This window comes from Mus caroli, chromosome 7 (genome assembly GCF_900094665.2).
Source record: "Mus caroli chromosome 7, CAROLI_EIJ_v1.1, whole genome shotgun sequence".
Taxonomy (NCBI): Eukaryota; Metazoa; Chordata; class Mammalia; order Rodentia; family Muridae; genus Mus; species Mus caroli.
In genome coordinates, this window is record NC_034576.1 from 146,511,712 (window position 1) to 146,533,294 (window position 21,583).

The window sequence follows — 21,583 nt, forward strand, 5'->3', positions numbered from 1 at the left end:
TACAAATAGACACATCTGCCTCTGGGGTCTGCACCATTCCACATAAGTCTTCTAGATGACAGCTGCCTAATTGTAGCTCAGGTTCTGACATCAGCACCCCTTGCTAGGTGTCCCAGAGTGGGTACTGAGTCACTCTTCCTTCCTCCATTGACTGGGGATTCTAAGTGCCCTCAGAGGATGTCTGGGGTCCACGGTTCCTCATGTGTCACAGTCTCCAGATGGAGAGAAGAGGCTGTGCCCTCATGATACCCAGCCAGGTGTGCTGCAGGCTTCAGGTTTACCACCCACGCTGATCCACAGAGGTTAGAGAAGAGGCCTCTGAACGGCAGATGAGGGGCAGTGCTTTCAAGACTCCATGGTATCCAAAGTTGTCAAGGGAGCAGAGTAAAGATGTCTGCTATCCTTCCTACCTGCTCGCATGAGTGCTTCATTTGTCCCATCATTCTCTGGGCCCTCAGTCCTCAGAACACATATCACTCCAATTTTCCCCAAGTGGATGACACCACTGACAGAAAAAATGAGGCTGAAGAGAGGGACAGAGACTGACTAGTCTGGAGACTTCTTTGAAGCTGCACAGAGCTCTTGAATATCTTCTAAGCAGGGCAACTGAGTCACTGGCCCCTGTTCAGTGGACCAGTGGGATACAGATGAGAATGTGGTTTCCTAGCTCCAGTCCTGTGCTTCCTGCTGACACTGACATTCATCTGGACACAGAAAGTCCCACCTGCCACCCCTCCCTCATGAATGGGACTCCCACTAAGTGTCTGTCACAGGTTCAGTGCCCTAGCCACCTCTAGGCCCATCTTCTCTGTCCCCAGCTGTGTCACTAGTACCTACTAGGGCTGTGGGTCTCAACCCCTTTGGGAGTCAAACAACCCTTTCACATGGGTCACCTAAAACCATTAGAAAACATGGGTTTTTATATCATGATTCATTACAATAGCAAGATTAGAGTTAGGATGTAGCAATGAAAATAATTTTATGGTAGTGGGTCACCACAACATGAGGAACTGTATTTGAGGGTGGATGGATTAGGAAAGTTGAAAACCACTGCTCTAAGATAAAGACCATGAGGAGGTGGGTGATGTGGACCCCAGAATCCAGCACTCAGACTCCCAGGCTTATTTCCCAGAATTCTAACCCCACCTGACATTCCATAAACCCCGTTCTAACTCTGGTGACACTCAGAACAAGTGAACAAGCATTCTCTCTCTTGCTCTTGGCTAGGATGGGATGGGAGCAGCTGTTTAAAGTACCATGCCTTCCCTGCCTTCAGGCCTTCCCTGCTTTCAGGCTGCAGTTTGATGGTGCATCCCATCATGGTGGGGAAGGCACGGCAGCGGTGGTGTGAGGCAGCTGGTCACATCCAATCCACAATCAGGAAGCAAAGAGAGATGAACATGGGTGCTCAGCTTCCTTCCTTCCTTCCTTCCTTCCTTCCTTCCTTCCTTCCTTCCTTCCTTCATTTTCTTTTCTTTCTTTCTTTCTTTCTTTCTTTCTTTCTTTCTTTCTTTCTTTCTTTCTTTCTTTCTTTCCCTGGAACTCCAGCTCATGGAATTGTACCACTCATATTCTCCCCCCAACCCCCACTGACAATCAACATTAACCATCACAAGAAAGGTGCTGGCCTTCATGCCAGATAGCCCTTGTGTGCAAAAAGGATAGCCAGTTGCTGGGTATGGTGGTACATGCCTTTAATCCCAGCACTTGAAAGACAGAGATAGGCAGATTTCTGTGTGTTTGAGACCAGCCTGGCCTACATAGTGAGTTCCAGGCCAGCCTGGAACATAGTGAGACCTTTTTTCCAAAAAGAAAAGGGTGGAGGGGAACAACTGCATAGACTCTTTATTAGTGGCCAAGAAGAAAACATTCACTGAACTAATGAATGGAAGGGAAATAATCACCCAAAAATTGTATTATAAGGAAGAAGGAGCCTGTCCCAACCCATGTGCCTGTCTCCAAAGCCCCTCACTGGAGCCTCCACTGTGGGGGACACAGGATGTCTTAGTCACTGTTCTATTGCTGTGAAGAGACACCATAACCCAGGCAACTCTTATAAACAGAAGAAGCTAACTATGGGCTTGCTTACAATTTCAGAGGCTTAGTCCATTATCCTTGCAGCAGGGGTATGGTGAGAGCATGAAATCACTCATGGTGCTGGAGCAACTGAGAACTATGCCCTGATCCTCAGAGAGGACAACACAAGGCCTAGTTTGAGCTTTTGAAACCTCCAAGTTCACCCCTAGTGACACACTTCCCCCAACAAGGCCACACCTCCTAATCCTTTTCAAATAGTGCCACTCCCTGATGACTAAGCATGCAAGTATATGGGCCTTGGGGGCAGGGGGAGGGTAGCATTCTTATTTTAACTACTACATGGGGACACAAAGAGTCTGGCATCTCAGGACACTGTCTCCAGCAGGATGCCCCAAGTGTTCTTGCCTTAAGCCACCTTCCATGACTCTGACAGAACATCTCAGTTTGAGTAAATGACAAAGACATTTTTTTGGTTCACTGTTCTGAAGGAAGTCTGGTGAAATGTAGGGCTACAGCTTCCTGAGACTTGGCTCCTGTGTTTGTCTTGGGTCTGAGTCCTTTGAGGTATTATAATGGCTGTTACTTTATTTTTTATTGTTTTGAGACAGAGCCCTGCTTATGCAGCACAGAGTAACCTCAAGCTTTCAATCCTCTGAATCCATCTTTCAAGTAATGCAATGTCAGATGTGTGGGACCACACTGCACTTAATAGTTACATTTAGACAAGTGCTTTGGATAGACCTCACCCGTCCTGCTCCCTCACCCCAAAGAGCAACAACAAGGAGCAGTGACTCAGGCACTGTGCCCAACCTGAATCTTGATCCAGGCAATATTTCAGGGGCAATCTGGGAGGTCATTATCCTGTGTTTGTCGCAGTACCTTTTCCTCCATATAGAATGCCATCATCCCCAACATACAAATATACAGAGAGAGATACAGAGACAGAGAGACAGAGAGAGAGGGAGGTGGCTTGTTCCTTGGAGCCCTGTGATGGGAAGACTGGGTTTCCCAAGAGTTTCACTGAGATATCACATCAGCACACAGTAAACACCTCAAACTTTCAGTGTGAAGCTTTAGGAACATCAACATCTATGTGATTGGCAAGGCACAGACCAGGTCAAGGTCTAACGAATGACAGATGACAATCCTCTGCAATGGAGGAGGGCCAACCTCACCTCCCTTTCTCCTGTCCCCAGCTACAGCAAAATCAGGCGTGTGACTTGAAAACTTTTCCATGAGTGGAAGTGTTACCCACAGCAGTGCCTTCTTGTAGTCCACACCACTATTCCAAGACCTTTGAGCATCGGTACTATTCCTTCTTACCCATGAGTGACATCACAATTTGCTCAACCATGTTTCCACCCGTACCCTTACTGATGGTTTAGTTGCTGAAGGTTGTGAATGTTGATGTATTTGCCCTATATAGACACTTCATTTCAAAGAAATATTCCTGTTGGGAACAGTAGTGTGTGTGTGTGTAGGGGGGGGGGTGTCTCACAGTAGGATCATGTGGTGAAGAAACCTTACCAAGGTACCTCCAAGCCAGCCTTATCATTTTCATTTGCATTCCTAGCTCCCTGCCCTGAGCTGAGCTACACACACACACACACACACACACACACAGGGGTCCCCACTTTCCCATCATAGCCTTTATGCCTTTGGATTATGATGAGAGACAGTTGGGCCCTGTGGCTTCCATGTGCATCTCCCATGTGGCCACGATGCCTGGCATCTGCCCATTAGTTGGCACCTTTAGGGACTTTACAAAGAGAGGGGTTCCCTCTTAATTTCTTCACTCTCTCATTCTTTCCTTGTCCTCTCCCCTTCCCCCCATCTGAACTCAATCCCAGGACCAAAGAGCAACAGGCATTTCTTCTCAGGGTTCTGGATCTGGAGGTCTATGAGGCTGGGTTTCTAAAGACTGCGGGGCCTACAGGGGACGAAGTAGAAGGCAGCTGCCCAGAGCCCTCTTTCATAAGGGCTTCAGTCCTGTCAGGAGGTCTCTATGCCAGTGACCAACTCTCTTCCCATAGGCTCTGCCTCCCAACACCATCTCCTTCAGGTAGGTTGCAGCACATGACCTAGGCAACACAGAAAAGTTACCCACAGCCCCTCCTCAGTGCCCACTCTCACTAGGCCTGAATTCTTGCCCTTCCCCTCCTCCTGCCCTCCCCTTTATGGCCTCTGGTCCAGGCTCAGCACCTGCCTGGCTACATCTTTCCTCCCTACCCTGAAGTGCTGGTCACCCTGCTGGGTGAGGTGGCCACTTGTGTTCAGTTGGCATATAAGGTCATGGTTTGCCTAAGGTTCAGGGGCCCTCCGCCAGAAAGATGGAGATGTTTGGACTTCTTTCTTAGAAAATGAACAAAAGAGAAGCCAGCCTAGTCAGGTGGTACTGCCATCTGTTCTTCCCCTTTGGGGTTCTGTTCCTCCTGGGTAGCCCCATTGTCCACCCAACACAGAGTGTGGAAATGACCCTCCTTCACTCAGATCTAACTCTGTGTGCACCTCCTCTGTGGTGGGCTGAGTGAGAAGTGGCCCCCCCTAGCTTGGCCATTTGGCACATGTTCCCCGGTTGGTGGCTCTATTTGAGGGGTTAGTGGAGAGGTGCAGTCTTGCTGAAGGACTAGGGATGGGCTTCACCTTACTGTTGGTTCACTTTCTCTGCTTCATGGTTTGGGGTAAAGATGTGCACTCCCAGCTTCCTTTTCTAGCTGCCACTTGCTGCCAATGGACAGAGTCTGGAGCCATCAGCCAAAGTAAACTTTCGTGTAAGTGCCTTCATCACAGTTTTGTGTCATAGCAACAAAAAAAGTAACTAAGACATCCTCCTAGCATTCCTAGACATGGGACCCTAGCTGTGCCATTCCTGGAGCCAGGTGTCTCCTGCCAGGCAGCAACAGGCCTAGTCACTTGTCATCCAGGGAATCCAGAAACCTATCAAGTGGCCCCAGAGTTCTATGTCATACAGTGTAGAAGGAAGGGACTCAAGAGTCCAGGGCTACCTGGTCTTAGGATCAGGTAGGATTCAGGCTGTGTTAAGAGGGATCTCATAATATCCTCCTGCTGTTGCCCCAAAGTCAAGAGGAAGAAATAGCACCCACAGTGCATGGCTGAAGCTGAGGACCAGGCAGGTGGCTGACCTTCCCTGACTCCAGAGCCCATGAGCCAGCTCTATGCACCCTGATCATACCTTGGGCTGCCTCTGTTGCCCAAGTCTGGATGCCTGCCATTGATACTGCCTAGCTGTTGGTGCCTTGTCATAGTGATTTGAGGCACTCCCAAGACTTCTCTCTGCCTGGTGGTTTCTCTTCAGTACCCAGCTCTTTACCCAGGCAGAACATGTCTGATCCACCCAGCTTTCTCCACCCAGTCCATGACTGCCCACTCTGAAGAGAACACATCATTGACCTAGGGAGAGATGGGCAGGTGACCACAGAGGGTGCTCCTAAGAACAGGAGGCAGGAGGATCCATTACCCAGAGATTTAGCAGCTCCTCTGTAGAGGTGGTGGGGTGCCAGTGGGATGCACAGCTCTGCGGAAAAGACAGACTTTTGCTCTCATTCACATACTGTTTCAACTAAGGAACCCCAGCTTCATGGAGCTCCACTCTTCCTCACTTGGTGCCCATCTGTTTACTGTTGGATCTAGCAGGCCAGTCAATATGAAGTACCCGGGTTATACAGATGCCCTGGCCTCCCTCCAAACAGCACCTGTTTCAGCTCAAGCCACTGAAGTTATGACAAGTCACCAAAGGTCAGGCAGGCATCCATCATCCCCATCCTGGAGGTGGGAGGTCCAGGTGATAGGCCTGGCTCCTCCCAAGGTTCTACTCCTTGGCTTGCAGATGCATCTCCTTCCTGTGTCCTCATGCGCATGTCCCCTGTGTGTCTGTGCCCCAGTGTGCCCTTACAAAGACAGCAGGAACAGGGAATAACCTACTGACCTCATTTTAGCATAAGAACCTCCTGAAACACCCTGACTTTAAACAGTGATGCTCTGAGAGACCAGGAGTTAGGAGGTCTTCAGATGACCTTGGATCCCACGTACAGACATGGCAGTCTCCCCTGCCACAAGCTCTGCAGACCAGCTCCCACAGATTAGAGCCAAGTGTTTTTTACTTAAGGTGGGAGGCCACCTATCTCTGATGATAGCAATGGCACTTAGAGATGTCTCAGAGAGCATTCTAGACCATTTTGCCATCTGTGACAGAGAGGGACACATCTGAGGACCCAAGGGATGATCAGAGCCAGCAGGGGGTCTCTCTGATCTTGTTTGGCAAATGTGCCACTGACAGAGAGCCCTCCTGCTTCCTGCTTTCTGCCTAGGTGATTAATGATGGAGTTCAATGGCTCGGGGCGGTCCTGTGCACATCAGTTATTCAGATCGACACCTCCAAAGGTCTGGAACAGGAAATAGAGAGGAAGAGATCGCTAAGCAGTTTTGAAGGGGTCTAAATGGATTGCTTGTTAACCGCCATGACAGATCGGGTCTGGTGAGAGTCTGTAAGTTGGCCTAGCTGCCCAGCAACAAAACCATCCTATCTGGAGGGGAGGCTGGGAGGCTGTTCCGAACTTTGGAACAGCAGGAGCTTTTTTCAAGCTCATTGCTCACCCGGGCCTGCCTGTCCATTATAATAATGAACCTCAGATTGAGTCAGGCAGGTGTGCTAGAACTGATCTGGAAACCAGGCTGTGGAGCCACTCCAGGGTGAGCTGGGTCTGATGGTAACCTTGGCCTTGGGGTCTAAAGGGACTTAGTGTCCACTGTGTGGGGAGGGCACTCACTACTCACTGTAACTTCAAACTGGGCCAGCTCGTGATGTGTCCAATAGAATAATTTAAGGCAATAGTATGATCTGATTTATTGATCGAGATGCTGCAAACCCAGCCAGGGAAGCTTCAGGTAAGGCAGAGTGGTCCCCCCCTCCACCTTATCTTTGCTTATGTCCCAACAAGAAGTGGGCATGGTAGCTGTCTTCGTCAGGGTTTCTACTCCTGCACAAAACATTATGACCAAGAAGCAAGTTGGAGAGGAAAGAGTTTATTCAGCTTACACTTTGATGTTGCTGTTCATCACCAAAGGAAGTCAGGACTGGAACTAAAGCAGGTCAGGAAGCAGGAGCTGATGCAGAGGCCATGGAGGGATGTTCCTTACTGGCTTGCTTCCCCTTGCTTGCTCAGCTTGCTTTCTTATAGAAGCCAAGACTACCAGCCCAGAGATAGTACTACCCACAAGGTACTCCCCCCTTGATCACTAATTGAGAAAATGTCTTACAGCTGGATCTCATGGAGGCATTTCCTCACCTGAAGCTCCTTTCTCTGTGATAACTCCAGCTTGTGTCAAGTTGACACAAAAACCAGCCAGTACAGTAGCACACACCTTTAATCTCAGCACTGGGGAGGCAGATCCCCATGTATTCAGGCCATCCTGATCTGCATAGTGGTTCCAGGCTAGCCAGAGCTACATAGAGAGACCTTCTCTCCAAAGAAAAGCAAAACAAGAAACTTATGATACTCAAAGACACATCTATTTCTACATGTAGAGATACAGATTAGGAGTCACCGTTCCCTATGAAGCATCTAGACACTCAGCTTTAAAGGAGACATGGTGAAGGGAATCTCAGATGGGCTGTCAGGTGACAAAGGACAGCAGTTCTCGAGGGATGAGATACAGGAAGCCAGCATGGGTTCTGTGCTTTGCTGAGGAGGAGATGGTCCCACACATGGGAAGGAACCAAGCTACAGAGCAGGAACTGAGGGTCTGGAGAGGCCAAGGCGGTTCAAGTGTGTGAGGAGAACCAGGGGGTACATGTCAGCCAAAGAGACCCTGGAGAACTGCAGGAACTGGGGGAGAAGAAATTTCTAGAAGCTGGATAGAGTGTTAATCCAAAGATGAGAGATTGTACTCCACTCATACAGTATCAAGCAGTGTGCCACCGAGTGGTATGTCACTGTGTGGTGTGCCTCCGTTTCCACCAGACCTCAGACTGCTCAATGTTTGTGGGGTTCTTAGAAGGCCTGAACCATGAAGGAGGGTCAGCCTGTGACTGGCAGAGATTTTTATCCCCCTAACACATTTTTAAATAAAGCACTCAGGAGAAACTCAAGAACATTTATAAGAAGATAGAACTTGTCAGTTGTCAGTTGCTAGCAAGACAAAATCCACAATGTCTCACACTCTCTTGGGAGTCCCAGGTCAGGAGATGAGGTCTTGCGTCAGGTCATGACACAAGGAGACATGACCTGTTAGAAAAGGAGGCTCAGTTAACCACAAGCAAGGAGACATGGCCCATGAGAAAAAGAGGCTCAGTTAACCACAAGCAACTTCAATCTACACAGATGTCCAAATTGCATACAGAGGCTTTGAAATAGTCATTGTAATTATATTCCACATAGCCAAAGAGTTAGGTAAAGCCAGCCCTGGTGCCACAGTCCTGTAATCCTGAGTACCAGTGAAGCTATAGCAGGGGCTTTGCAAGTTCAAGACCAGCCTGGGCAGCTTAGGGAGACCCTGTCTCAAAATAAAAAGTTTTGTAAAAAAACAAGTAAAAAGAGGCCTCAAGCTTGCCTAACAGATGAAGCCCCGAATCTAGTGTGTATCACAGCATAAACTGCATGGTGAGCACACTTGTAATTCCAGCATGAAGTTCAAGGCCATCCTCAGCTATGTAGAAAATTTAAGAACAGCCTAGACGGTGAAAAACAGCCTAGACGGTGAAAAGGAAGAAGTTGCCCAATATGATAGGCCATGCCTTTAATCTTAGAACAAGAGGCAGAGGCAGATGGATCTCTGTGAGTTCCTGGCCAGCCTAGTCTACATAGGGAGTTCTAGGCTAGACTAATCTATATAGCGAGACCTTGTCGGAAGGAAGGAAGAAAAAGAAAACAAGAAAAGGTTGTCTAGATTCTCAAAAAAAAAAAAAAAACGGAAAATTCAGAGAAATGTAAATCTTGAAATATTTTGTGTATTTTGTCATAATTGAAATTTAATCAAGTCAGAATTCCAGAGATGGAAACTGTACTCTCTGAGGTAAAGAATACTCAGGATTAGGCACTGGAGAGATGGCTCAGCAGGTACAGGCACCAGCTGCTCTTCCAGAGGACCGCATTCAGTTTCCAGCACCTTCATGGTGGCTCACAACCCTCTGGAACTCCAGTTCCAGGGGATCCAATGTCCTCTTCTAGACTCCATGGGTACTGCATACATGTGGTATACCTAAACACATGCAGCAAACACTCATGCACATTCAATAAAAATAAATAAAATGCCCAAGACAGGCTTACAAGAGGATGGGACATTTGGAAGAAAAATGATGGATGTGGCAGCTGTGTGAAAGAAGCCATCTTAAACAAAGCAGAGGGAGATTTGCTGTAGCCTCCCCCCATAGCTCCCCCTCCCTTTGAAGAATGGTCCTCTGATCCATGGGACCCTGGAAGCCTGACAGATGCCAGCAGAGTCTTGAGAGAGGAGGAACTGATGTGTGGAAGTCAGAACACAGAGTTGAAGAAATAATTATGTGAAATTTCCCAACTTGAAGTAAACTGTGAATTCACAGATTCAAGCAGCCTGTGATCCCCAAACTCAGGACATGTTTAAGAGAAGGAAAACTACAGAAACACCAGAGCACCCAGCTTCCTAATTACTCCAGATGAAAAAGCACCTTGAGGTGGTGAGGGGGCTCAGCGGCTAAGTGTGTGCTGCTCTTGCAGCTTCTGAGTTCAGTTCCCAGAACCCACGCTGCCATTTGCCCAGTGGCTCACAGCTACCCAGGACCCCAGCTCTTGGAGATCTGATGCCCTCTTCTGGCCTCCACAGGCACTGAAGGACACAAAACCACACACAGGCACACACATATACACTAACTAAAAATAATTTTTCTAAAGAGCATTTTATATACAAAAGAGAAGAGTCAGGCCAAGGGTGGATGTATGGCAGGAAAGGACACAGGGAGCAGGAAGTGGAGAGACAGCTTTCCATTGTGATAAGGAAAATGACATTTTATAAAAAGAGAGTAAAATAAAGAGACATGGCACAAACACAAAGAGCTTGGTCAATTCATCCCAGAAGACCATAATATTGGGCATCTCCTGGGTAACAAGAAACAACTGTACATGGAAACCCATGCAGGGACAAATGCAGGAAATATTTTCTGGTTGTTTAAATCTCTTCAAGGCAGACGAGGTGGCTCAGTGGGTGAGGCACCTTCCGCTCAGCCTAATGATATGACCTCAATCCCTGGAACCCCTATGGTAAATGGAGAGAACCACCTCCATCTACACACACACACACATTAAATGCACATATATACAAATAAAATGTAATGAAAATGAAATTTAAACCTGTTCAAATGTCCACTAGATTTATTAATTCACTTATTGATTTTGACCTTTTTGAGGCAAAAGCTGACTGTATAGCTCAGGTTAGCCTCCAATTTGTAATCCTTCTGCCTCAGCTTCCTGGGAGTTGGGATTACGGCCATATACACTGTACACAGTATCTGGGATGATAAGACAAGGATATGGAAAGGTGATTATACAGTAATGAAGACTGAAAGAGGAAGAACTGTGCCCATTCAGATCCCATGTGATGTATCAGGGCATCAGGAAAACATTAACAGAGGGCAGTGCAGATGTTGGAAGTGAATGACAACAGCTAAAATAACAAACACTGGAGTTCACAGGCTGAAACAAGATGGATCATAAGAAGGTTTTATCCTGGTGAGCTGGTTTTCTGGTATCTAGCACTCAAATAGCTGTAGCAGAAGGATGGCTAAATTGAAGGCTGCCCTAGCTATATAGCTAGAATCTTTTTCAAAAATCAAAAAGTATAAGAATAGAGGATCGGGACACAAAATATACATGAGAAAAATATAAAGCAATCAGGGGGCAGGAGCATGGCTCAGTAGCAAGGTACACAAAAATCCTGGGTTTGATCCTCAGCATCCCACAAAACAAAACAAAACAAAACAAAACAAAACAAAACAAAACAAAAACTATTCAGATCAATAGTTACACTAAATATAAATGACACAAATACCCAACTCAAAGGCAGGGTTTTGAGGTTAAACACTTGTCCTCAAAGTATTTTAATTATAAAGACACAAGTATATTCAGAAGGTGAGAAATTATATACCACATTGACATTACTCCAAAGAAAATTATCTATATTATCATGAAGGTGGACTCCAGAGTAGAGGGCACAAACTGATAGGATAAAGGTCATTTTATAATGGTGAAGGGCCAGCTCTGTGAAAGGGCAGAAAAAACAATGACATCACCACTGACATCAGGCTTGGGCTCCCCCATGCATACATACCCAGCACACCACACAAATGTGTAAAAATGAACAAATAAGCATCTCAGTGGGAAATGATGAAACAGGAAGTTGGTGCTCAAGAAAAATGCAAATTAGTAGCAGTGGAGTGAGGGTGGGCCATCCTGAAGGTCAGCCCACTGTGTGCTTTGTCAGGGTTGCTCACACTTGTGTGCAAGGATGTCTTTCTCTTCTCTGCTTTAGTCCCCCATACATCCATTCCTCCATCTGTCTATCCATCCATCTGTCTATCTCACAGGACATCCTTGATCATTTTGGCCTTCTGTTTTTGTTTCATTTTGATGTTTTTTATTGAAAAGAAAAACTTCCCTACAATATATTTTGATCATGTTTTCCCCTCCCCCAGCTCCTTTAAGGTCTTCTCCACCTCCCTACCCATGGTCGCCGAATCTTTGTAACATGGTCCTGGACTAGGTTGGGGTAGCCCAGCATCTCTGTTCTTTCAAGCATTTACTGTGTCTAGTTGTACTTTTTTTCATTTCAATATGAATTTTATGATCAGCTTGTCAATTTTTTTAAACCAAAATCATGTGGCCCTTTAATTGTAAACATATTCACTCTGTAATCTGTCTGGATATGACCACACTATAACTAGACAGCTTTGAACCGCCTTCTGCACCTTGGGGGACAGAGGTGCTCTCACTCCTGGGTCCCATCCACTCCTCTCAGCCATGCCTTCTTGGATTTGGTGTCTAAATTTTGCAACTTTTGTCAGATTTATCCCTGCTTATTGTTTTTTGGAAATACTGTAGACATATCTTTAAATTTCTATTGATGGCCATGAAGTGCTCTGATATTAAATTACAGTTTGCTTGGGGCCTATGAGACTGTGGATTTTGGTCCACTCTACACGTAGGCCCAAGGTGGGAAAAGAGAAGGAAATATGGTTTTTAAGCCCTTGCTTATTATCAGAGTCAGCTTCACCAATTTGTGCAGAGTTGCTGGGCTAGACAGGAAGTCATGTAGGCACACATACCCTGAAGAAGGCAACAGTGCCATTGCTACAGGAACACAACGTGCCCATGTCCTCTGACCACTGTGCACCCCGGGACCATGTCTTCCACCTCTGCCTACGTGGATGCAAACCCTGAGCTGCCCCAACTTCCCAGAGGGCAAGTTTCCAGGAAGCCCCTTGCAGGGGAGAGCTGTACCGTGCCACCTTCAGGAAGGTGATAGCTAACATCAAGGGCTTCAAGGGGAAAGGGCAAAGTACAGGAGCGTGCACTACTCTGCTACTTTCCACGCTGAAGAGAGAAAGCGATGTGTCTTGGTGTATTTTTTTCTTGTTGCCATGACAACATACCTAACAAAAGCAATTTAAGGGAAGAGTGGCTTATTCTGGCTCACAGCTTGGGGGAATACAGTCCATCAGGACAGGGAAGGCAGGAGGAGCAGTCATGTTGTGTCCACAGTCTGGAAGGAGAAACTGGACAAGAAGTGGGGTATAAAACCTCAAGGCCCACTCCAAGCCACATACATCCTCCAGCTAGGCTCTACCTCCTAAAGGTTCTAGAACTTTCCAGAACAACACCTCCAGTTGGAGGCCAAGCATCCAAACACCTGAGCCAGTGGGCAACATTTCACTTTCAAACCATGGCACATGGGAGGTCTGGACTTCCTCCATGATTTTTCTGTATACCTAAAACTATTCTAAAACCAGCCTGTTAGATGAGAGCCTTTAAAGAGGCGGGTGTGTTGCCTGAGTTCAGAGCCCATTGGCAGTTGGTCATGTAATACATTCACCTGTGGGCTGTGTGTTGGATACAGGGCTTGGGCATTGGTCTCCATCCCCACTGTGCAACCTGCTTCCCTGGCATGACCTGAGCCTGGGCCACCCCCTGAGCCTGGGTCACCCCCAGAGCTCATTGTGTCACCCCTGTATACCACCCACAAGGGATAGCAGTGCACAGCCTATGTTGAGTGGGCTTACATGGTACTGAGCATAGAACATAGCTGTGCAGAACCTCAGACCATGAAGAGGCAGGGTCCAGGTGTATGCTGAGTTCTACCTCCCTGCAAAGCTTCAGATACCTAGCTTTTGGTGGTGGTGGGGACATGGATCATGTCCCTGTGTGACAAATGCAGAGACTGTGGCATGGAGAAAGTAACTCTGTCTAAGACTGCCCCGCTGAGGTGTAGCAAACTTGGAATATGAACCTGGGCAGGCTGGTTCTAACCAGGGAGGAAGCCAACTCCTCCTTCTCTTTGAGCACCCCTACAGATGTTACTACCATCATGTGTTACCAAGTTGATGAACTCCTAACTTGCTGCTTCCACATGGGCAGGTGCTGCCTGAGGGCACCACCTTCCTGGAGGGTGGGTGCTGAGTGAGTCCCAGTAAGCCTGCAGCCTGGGGACCTGGGTGAATAAGACGTATCTCTTTCAGAATCCTCAGGAGAGCCAGGCCTCCTGGGTGGATCACTGGCACCTTGCCGTGTGCCAGCTGGGGAGAGTGGGCCTAGGGCCCCTTCTGCAGTTTCCCCTCCTCCCCCAGCTCCTGGTGGCATTTGTGTGCTGAAAAGATGGATGGTGGAGCTCCTGGTGGCATTTATGCTCAACTGCTGCTTAATACATTTGCCAAAGGCTGTCCTTTTAAAGGGGAGCATGTCCAAACAGCAGCAGTGACTCAGGCCCCAGATCGGTCGTCTGGGAACTATGGCAGCATAGAACCTGACCATGGGGTCAAGGGTGGCCCCTGCTGCCTTGGGAGCTCCAGAATGCTAGAGAGCCACTCCTGGAACCCAGAGCACTGCAGCCCTATCCCTGCCCGCCATACTTCACTGCCACCCTCCTGCCCTGCCAGCCTCCCCAGGCTACCATCCCACATTCACCTCTCAGCTTCAGCAGCAAAGCTAACCATGCGATGTTCCAGGGCCTCCTACCTCATCATAGCTCTTTCTCTCACTACTTCTCCAAAGCATGATTCTGGAAACTTCTATAAAGGGGTGGAAGGTAAAGAGTTGGAGAAATAGCTCAGCCAATGAGAGTGCTTGCTTCTCTTGCTTCTCTTCAACAGTATACACCTCAGGTGGCTCACAGCCACCCATACTTCTAGTTCCAGGGGTTAGACGCCCCCTTCTGAGCCCTGAAGGGACTATACCCACATGCATACACACAAAGACATAGGGGGATGGTAATCTTTTTTTAAAAGAAAGAAAGATGATGACTTGGGAAAGCTCTGTCATCTTAGTCCTCCTTTTAGATTTCTGGGTGAGCAGCCTGGGCTTGCACTCTCCTTGGGAACTCACTGTATGTTATGTCTACTTACCGTCTTTATGCCTAATTTATATCCTCCTGCGGCCAGGTGATGGCTTGGACTCTGGCACCTAGAATAGGACAAGCTTCTAGACTGCGCTCCAGAAGCTGATGTACATGTGAATGAGCAGAGAAGCCCTTCCATGCAGCACTACTGTGCAGTGAGTGTGAGCATGTGAAGCACGGAAGCCACCAGGGCCCAAGTCACAGCAGTGATGTCAAGACACAGGTTGCCATGGCTTTGGAAAATTAAGACCAAGCTGTCTGGATGCATACAGCAGCTCTGTTCAGAAATGCCCAAAGCCAGATGCAAGCATCAAGTCCTGTGGGGATTGGGCGGACAGGCCACATCTCCAGACAGTGGAGAATCAGTGGGCAGCAATGTGAAATGAGCTGTGGAGCCACAGAAGACAGAAAAACTGCGAATATGGCCAAGCAAAGGAAGGGAGACTGGAAAGGCAGCATGCAGTGTGATTCCAGCTCTGTGGCACTCTGGAGAAGGCAAAATGGTGGAGACATGCAGGAGTCAGTGATGGTGGGTGAGGTAGAGGACATGTGGCCAGGGTGACAGCATACCTGTGGTAGTGTGATGGTGGACATGGGACATGGGACCTTTGCTGCAGCCCAGAGGCTGAGCACCCAGACTGAACCATGTTGTGAATTGATACTTGGTAAATAAAATGTTTCCCTGTTAGTTTCTTAAAAGCCACATGTGTCCCACATTAGGAAAAGACATTAGCAATATAAGACTCCTTGGAGTGAGAGGGGAGCCAGAGGTGGGGGCTTGACTCTTCCTCAGCAATTTGTCCACAAATCCAAAATGCCCCCCTCCATACACATAAAAGTCTTAGTTAAAATGAACTGTTCTCACTTCCAACTTCTAAGTTCTCACTTAGAGGTACATGGCAAGATCCATCTCCCAAACAAAGGACACAAAAGACAGATGATTCTAGAATGTTTTAGAAAGCTGCATAAGAACAGATCTTCAGGCCACAGACTTCTGTTAGGTTTGTTTGCTTGCTTGCTCGCTTTTTAAATATTTTATTTATTATTGAATGTGCATGTGCCTCCTCGTCTATGTGTGCACCTGCTTGTCTCTCTGTGTGCCCTTGAAGGTCAGAAGTGGGTGTTGGGTCCCTCAGAACTGTCTAAGGTGGGCTGCTAGAAACTGAACCTGGGTCCTCTGCAAGAGCAAGTGCTTAACCTCCAACCCTGTTCGCTTGGTTTCTTAGGCAGGGTCTTGCTATATAGTGCAGGCTGGATTCATGCTACTGCCTTAGCCCTCCAGAGTGGGGTTGCTAGCCTGGGGCCCCATACCCAGGCCATAGGCTGTGGGTCTAACTAACAAGCTATAAGTCCTTGTGACTGCCTTAAGTAGCCTGTGGCTTGTCTCTAGCCAGCCTTCACTGTGCAGGTGTGGGTGGGAGGTGACAAATGGCCTTCGAAGATGAAAGCCCACAGATCAGAGCCTCGGAAATGAGGCGTCTCATCCCTTAGAGAGGGGATTAATTCTTTGCTGTTGTCTGAGCTGGAGCACTCAATAAGTGGTTTGCGATAAGGTGGAACACAGAGACACCAAATGGAGCCATAAATCTCCATGGGCTGGATGCTTGGCCACAGTCTGAACTTGCTGCAAGAGGGGAGATGGGAGCCTGGTGATACCTCGGGGTTGTGTGAACTCTTTGGGAGGGTGCCTCCAGAATTTGGCCTACATTCGAAATGCCTGTGCTCTGTCATGTCCCTGCCTCCGGAAAGGCCAGCTGCTGCTTGCTTTTTAGTGTCAGCTTGTGGTCCTGATGGTTGTGCCCTGGCAAGCAATCTAGCCCCTCCTTTTTCAGCTTGCTACCTCCTCCCAGAAGCCCTCTGTGCAGTCTTGCTTGGTTGGTCACCTAGCAAGTGTTGGTTCACCCACCCTCTTCAAACAAAACTGTGTCTGTACCAGAAGAAGGATTGTGGGATGGGAAGGTGACCAGCACAGGTTTGGTCAGGGGACTGTCTCTTGGGATCATTTGCACCCCACCCCCATCTGCTTCAGATGGACTCACCTGGGTTCCTGTCGGTCCATGCTTAAAGAACAGGGCTGTCAGAGCTCCAGACACACCAGTCAGTCCACTGCAGTTGTAACTGAGGGACCAGCTAGTCACAACCCCCATGAGCTGTTGACCATGAGCGAACTAAAGCCCTCAGTGTCTATGTCTGTTGCTATTGCCCTAGGGATGACTGCCCACCCCCAAGCAAGAGGAGTTTTTGCCCAAGGACCCAAGCTAAGGATGGGCATGAGAGCCAGTGACAGAAGCCATCCCATGTCCTCATCCTCAGGGCTGTTTGCAGTGTGATTTAAGGATATCTGGGGGCTTGTGGACCTGTTGTCAGGTCAGTCTTGAGCATGCCTCCTGAGCACCCCTCAGACACTGGTCAATATTTGTGCCAGAGCTGTTTGAACGAAGGGGCTCAGTTCTCTGTGTCTCCTCAGCTGCTCTGAGAGGCCTTGTCATGTGTCCTAGCTTCATTTCTGTTTCTGGGATTTAAACAAATCGGACGAAAGCATGTTGGAGGAGAGAGGGCTTATCTGGCTCACACCTCCTGGTTGCAGTCTGTCACAGCAGAGACGTCACGATGGCAGGAGGGTAAAGCCTTCATTCACAGCACATCTGTAGTGAAACAGAGAGAACTCAGTGCAGGCAGACAGGCTTGCTTGCCTTCTCCTCCTTCATCAGGGCCCTGCCTAAGAAATGGTGCTGCCCACAGTGACTGGGCCTTCCCAGTCCAACAATTAGGAGAATCTCCGCAGACATGCAAGGCAGGCTGATCTAGACAATCCCTCAAGACTCTCTAAATCAGGGTTCTCAACCTTCCTGAGGCTGCCATCCTTTAATAAAGTGTCTCATGTTGTGGTGACCCCCAACCATAAAGTTATTTTCATTGCTACCTTATGACTGTAATTTTGCTGCTATGTAAATATCTGACTGCAAGATATCTGATATGTGACCCCTGTGCAAGGGTCGATTGACTACCAAAATCAGGGATCACAAACCACAGATTGAGAACCGCTGCTCTAGGCGATCCTAGGCTAAGTCAAGACGCAGTTAAAGGTGAACCATCACATCTTGACAGTAACATGCAGGCTGCAGATTCTGTGGCCTGCCTGTGCTGGTGTTGACTCTCCCTGGACAACTGCCACCGCCCAGAGCCACAGCTTCCTGGGGAATTCCAGAAAGACCTCCAAAGCAGAAGTGCTCCCTCTTCCCCTGAGGATTCCCAGTGAAGGAGCCACGGCTCAGGGACAAAGGTACCAAGACTCTCTGGCCACTAGCATTGACAGGTTACATCCTGTTCAACCTTCAGATCCAGAGCGAGGAGCAACAGCTCCTGCCTGCCTTACTGTGCTGCCTTGATAGCCAGAGCACAGCAGAAGGCAAAGATCATTTGACCAAGTCATTGAGGCCACCCTTGATAGCTGATGTCCCATCTCCTTGGAGGAGAGGAGCAACAGCCTCCATCTCCCACCCTGGGCCTTGTGTATACTGGGCAACTGCTTTACCATTGAGCTACATCCACAGCCCGTAGCCCCATTCCTATGGACATCCACAAGAGGACAAATGTTATTGTAGAATTGAGTGAGAGTATACCAGGCACATCAATCTTTCTGAGATTGTAGCAAGATACTGTCATCTACAGAGTCCATAGTTGAGTCGAGATTCACAAACAGTAGCTTGTTATTATCCATAAGATGGAGAGCCTGTCACAGGCAGGTATTATAGCGTGAGCCTGAGCCTCATCTGGAGTCTAATGGTCACCAGAAATGAGATTAGTGAGGTTGTCTTCCCTAACTTACTTTGACTTAATTCCATTACATCAACAATGAACTGTCACAGGTCCAAGGCCCATGAGTGCCCATTTCTGAGGTTGTTATTTTGAGTGTGTTGTTGTTGTTTTTGGTTTGGCATGTTTTTGGTTTTTGTTGTGAGATGACCTTGAATTTGCAATCCCCTATCTTCATCTTTCAGGTAGCTGAGGTTCAGGTACACTCATCTGGGAGACACTTTTCAAGCACCACAGAATGCTGTGACCCTAAAATGAGGTTGCAGCCCAGGTACCAGCCAGCTGCCCCAGAGGCCTGATCATGGGAACAGAGGGAACTGTACCTCAACTTCTGTTCTTGAACATCTGGGAACATCAGATGTGCAGACCCTGGCAGAGCACAGGCTGTCAGCCAGCCTCTACACAGTCCCAGATACTCCCACCAGAGATGCTACCTGAGAGCAGGGAAGGGGGAGGAGAACAAGAAGGGACAGTCTCCAAAAGAAAGTCCCCTGTCTGGGGCAGAGCAGTCCCAGGAGTAAGAAAGGGGTGCTCCAAGCATCTGGCATGCATACGCATAGGTGGGAGACACCACTCCAGAAGGTGGCAGCCATGAGAGAAATACAGACTGGGCTCTCAGGCAGGAAGAGGCTGAGTTAGAAGCTATTTGTGTGAGGTCTGGGCAAAGAATGTGACTGTTTTCCACCCTTGTCCTAAGAACTTGCTTGAGGCTAGCTTCTAAAGCAATGGACTACTTTCTTTGGAAGAGGAAATTTCACAATAATGTGTCATTGAATGCATAATATGGTTGTTACTGATAACACTTGCGCGGGTCTATGGTGAGAAAAAAGGCAGATTAGGCAAAAAGAAACACAAAATATAATGTAAAGAGAAAGAAGAGCTGGAAACTCAATGTCACAGCCAAGGCTTGTGCTGGAAGAGATCGATTGTTAATTGTTAACAATATTAGCATCGTTAAGGAGAGGCCTGCTCTACCTAAAATTAAGGGAAGGGTGCCCTCAGAACAAGATCCCACACAGCTAGGCTTCCAACATCTTAAGCTCTAAAGTACCACAGGCCACGTGTATTGACTGATGCTTTCAAAGCTGTGAGCTAGATAAGCCCCCCTCCCCCTACTGTTCTATTCATAGTGATGAGAAACAATTAACCATGCCTGTGATGGGCCTCGGGTATGTAGGCAAACTCTCCATCCTACCTGGGCAAGCACAGGAATAGATATACAAGATTGTGCCCAGAACATTCCAGAGTTGGCAGAACCTCAGGGGCAGCAATGAAATAATGGACCCCACACTATAAGACCACACCTGGGGTAAGCCTAGGCTACCCAGCTGCTGCACAGACCAGCAGAGCACACTTCCAGGGACCTCCAAGGGTCTGACTCAGCCCAGCTGGCAGACAGGGGTTTAGCAAGGACTTCACAGAGTCGGAAAACCTCAGTATGAAGGGCAGGAAGTAAAAGGGTCTAGTTCTTTTTTTTGTAATATGTATCTAATTATATTTTACTTTGATGGTAGTGGTAGTGTTTGTGTATGTGTGTGCATGCACATGTGTGACTGTTTATGTCCATGTAAGTGGAGGCATCAGAACCCCTAGAGCTGGAGTTACAAGTGGTTGTGAGCCACTTGATCAAGATCCTGGGAAGCAAACTCTGGTCCTCTAGAAGAAGAGTGTGCTCTCACTACTAAGCCACCTCTCCAGCCCCAGGGTCTGGTCCATAAGGAAGGCCTACAGAACAAGGCTGCGCATCTGGGTGGGAGACAATGATTCTATGACCAAAAATAAGATTCTTCTTTGTCCCCACTTCTTGGCATGGAACCAACACCCAAGGTATTTTCCTATGTAGTCTGTTTATAAGATGTTTTAGGGGAAGGCCCTCCATAAAATCAAAATGTTGGAGTCTCCTACCCACTCCTACTCAGCCGCCTAGAGACGCCATCAATCATGACCAGCCTGGGATTTAGCCATGGATGTCCAGGCCAGCCTAAATGACAGCAGAGACTTGTTTAATTAGAAGTGAAGTCCCACCATAGAACCTTAAAGATGCAGTAAACTACAGGTGTGGACAGGGAGGCAGAGACTCAGAAGGATACACAAGTTATTTCAAAAGCAATAACCTTTGGTGTCAAGAATCTGTAATTCTCCATCTGCCCAAGACAGGGTACGCAGCTGCTGAGCACACTGCTCACTGATGTGTGCAAGACTGTAGCTCTGGGAGGCTGCAATAGCCCTTGGCACCAGGAACAAGAAGTGAGCATTCCCCAGTCTCTCGCAGATTTAGCATTTGCCGCTGGGGTTTGGTTCAAGTGAGTCTCCGTTTGGACCTAGACAACCTTCACAGCCACAGCAAGAACTCTGAAGCAGGGCCGGGGAAGCTCATGGGTTCGTGGCACCCAGAGGGGACATGCAAACCCTGGGCTTTGTCATGGGCATTGCCAGGTGCTGTTCCTGTCATCACATGGGGAGTGTCGTCTCAAGTCTTGTAAAGAAGGATAGTGGGGGATTTGTAAGCTATGAGAGCCTATAGGCCCAAGCCCTTTGAACCTGAAGGGTCTTGGGAACTCTGCAGTAGGTATCAGAGCAGGACTGGATTGTGCAGATTCAGCAGGTATCACCCCTGTGGTGTCACCAGGAGCTCTTGTGGACACAGACTTGGTATGAACAAACTCAATAGCATGGCAGGTTCCATGCCCAGGGATCCTGTGTCCCCCTGTCTCATTATCCCAGCACTCTTGAGGGGTTGACATTATTATTTGCCAGCTCTGGGGAGGAAGCTGAGGCCCAGAGGCCTGGACTCTCAGCTCCGTCCTAGCCTCTGAAGCAGTCACTACAGGAGAGCAAGCACATAGGGCAACCTGGCTCACCTACATAAATGAGGACTCACCTCCATATATCCCAGTGTCCATATGAGCAAAGGCTGAAGTGCCAAGGGTGCCATTGCTAGAGGTCTGGCCAGAGACCTAGGGCGTGTTGTAAATATGAAATACCATGGGTGATATCAATGGCCAGGTTACAAGGACAGAGATGCATAGTCAGTGGTTTCTGGAGCTAATTCTGTTCTTTCTCAGGTAGAAAGTGGCCAGCTGTGTGATGAGGGATTCCAATCCAAGGTACACCCATGTGCTCCCATTCCTCC

The 21,583-nt window shown here is 48.1% G+C and overlaps 1 protein-coding gene and 1 long non-coding RNA gene across 3 annotated transcripts in view; one reads left to right on the plus strand and one right to left on the minus strand.

The window, feature by feature from the left end:
* Shank2 (SH3 and multiple ankyrin repeat domains 2) overlaps positions 1-21,583 on the plus strand; it is a 449,788-nt gene that overhangs the window by 379,264 nt on the left and 48,941 nt on the right. The window lies entirely within an intron of this gene.
* The window catches only part of LOC110299499, a 39,262-nt gene continuing 33,248 nt past the window's right edge, over positions 15,570-21,583 (minus strand). The window contains exon 3 of the long non-coding RNA XR_002378463.1: positions 15,570-17,279. This is a non-coding gene — a long non-coding RNA (uncharacterized LOC110299499). The remainder of the gene's footprint in view (positions 17,280-21,583) is intronic.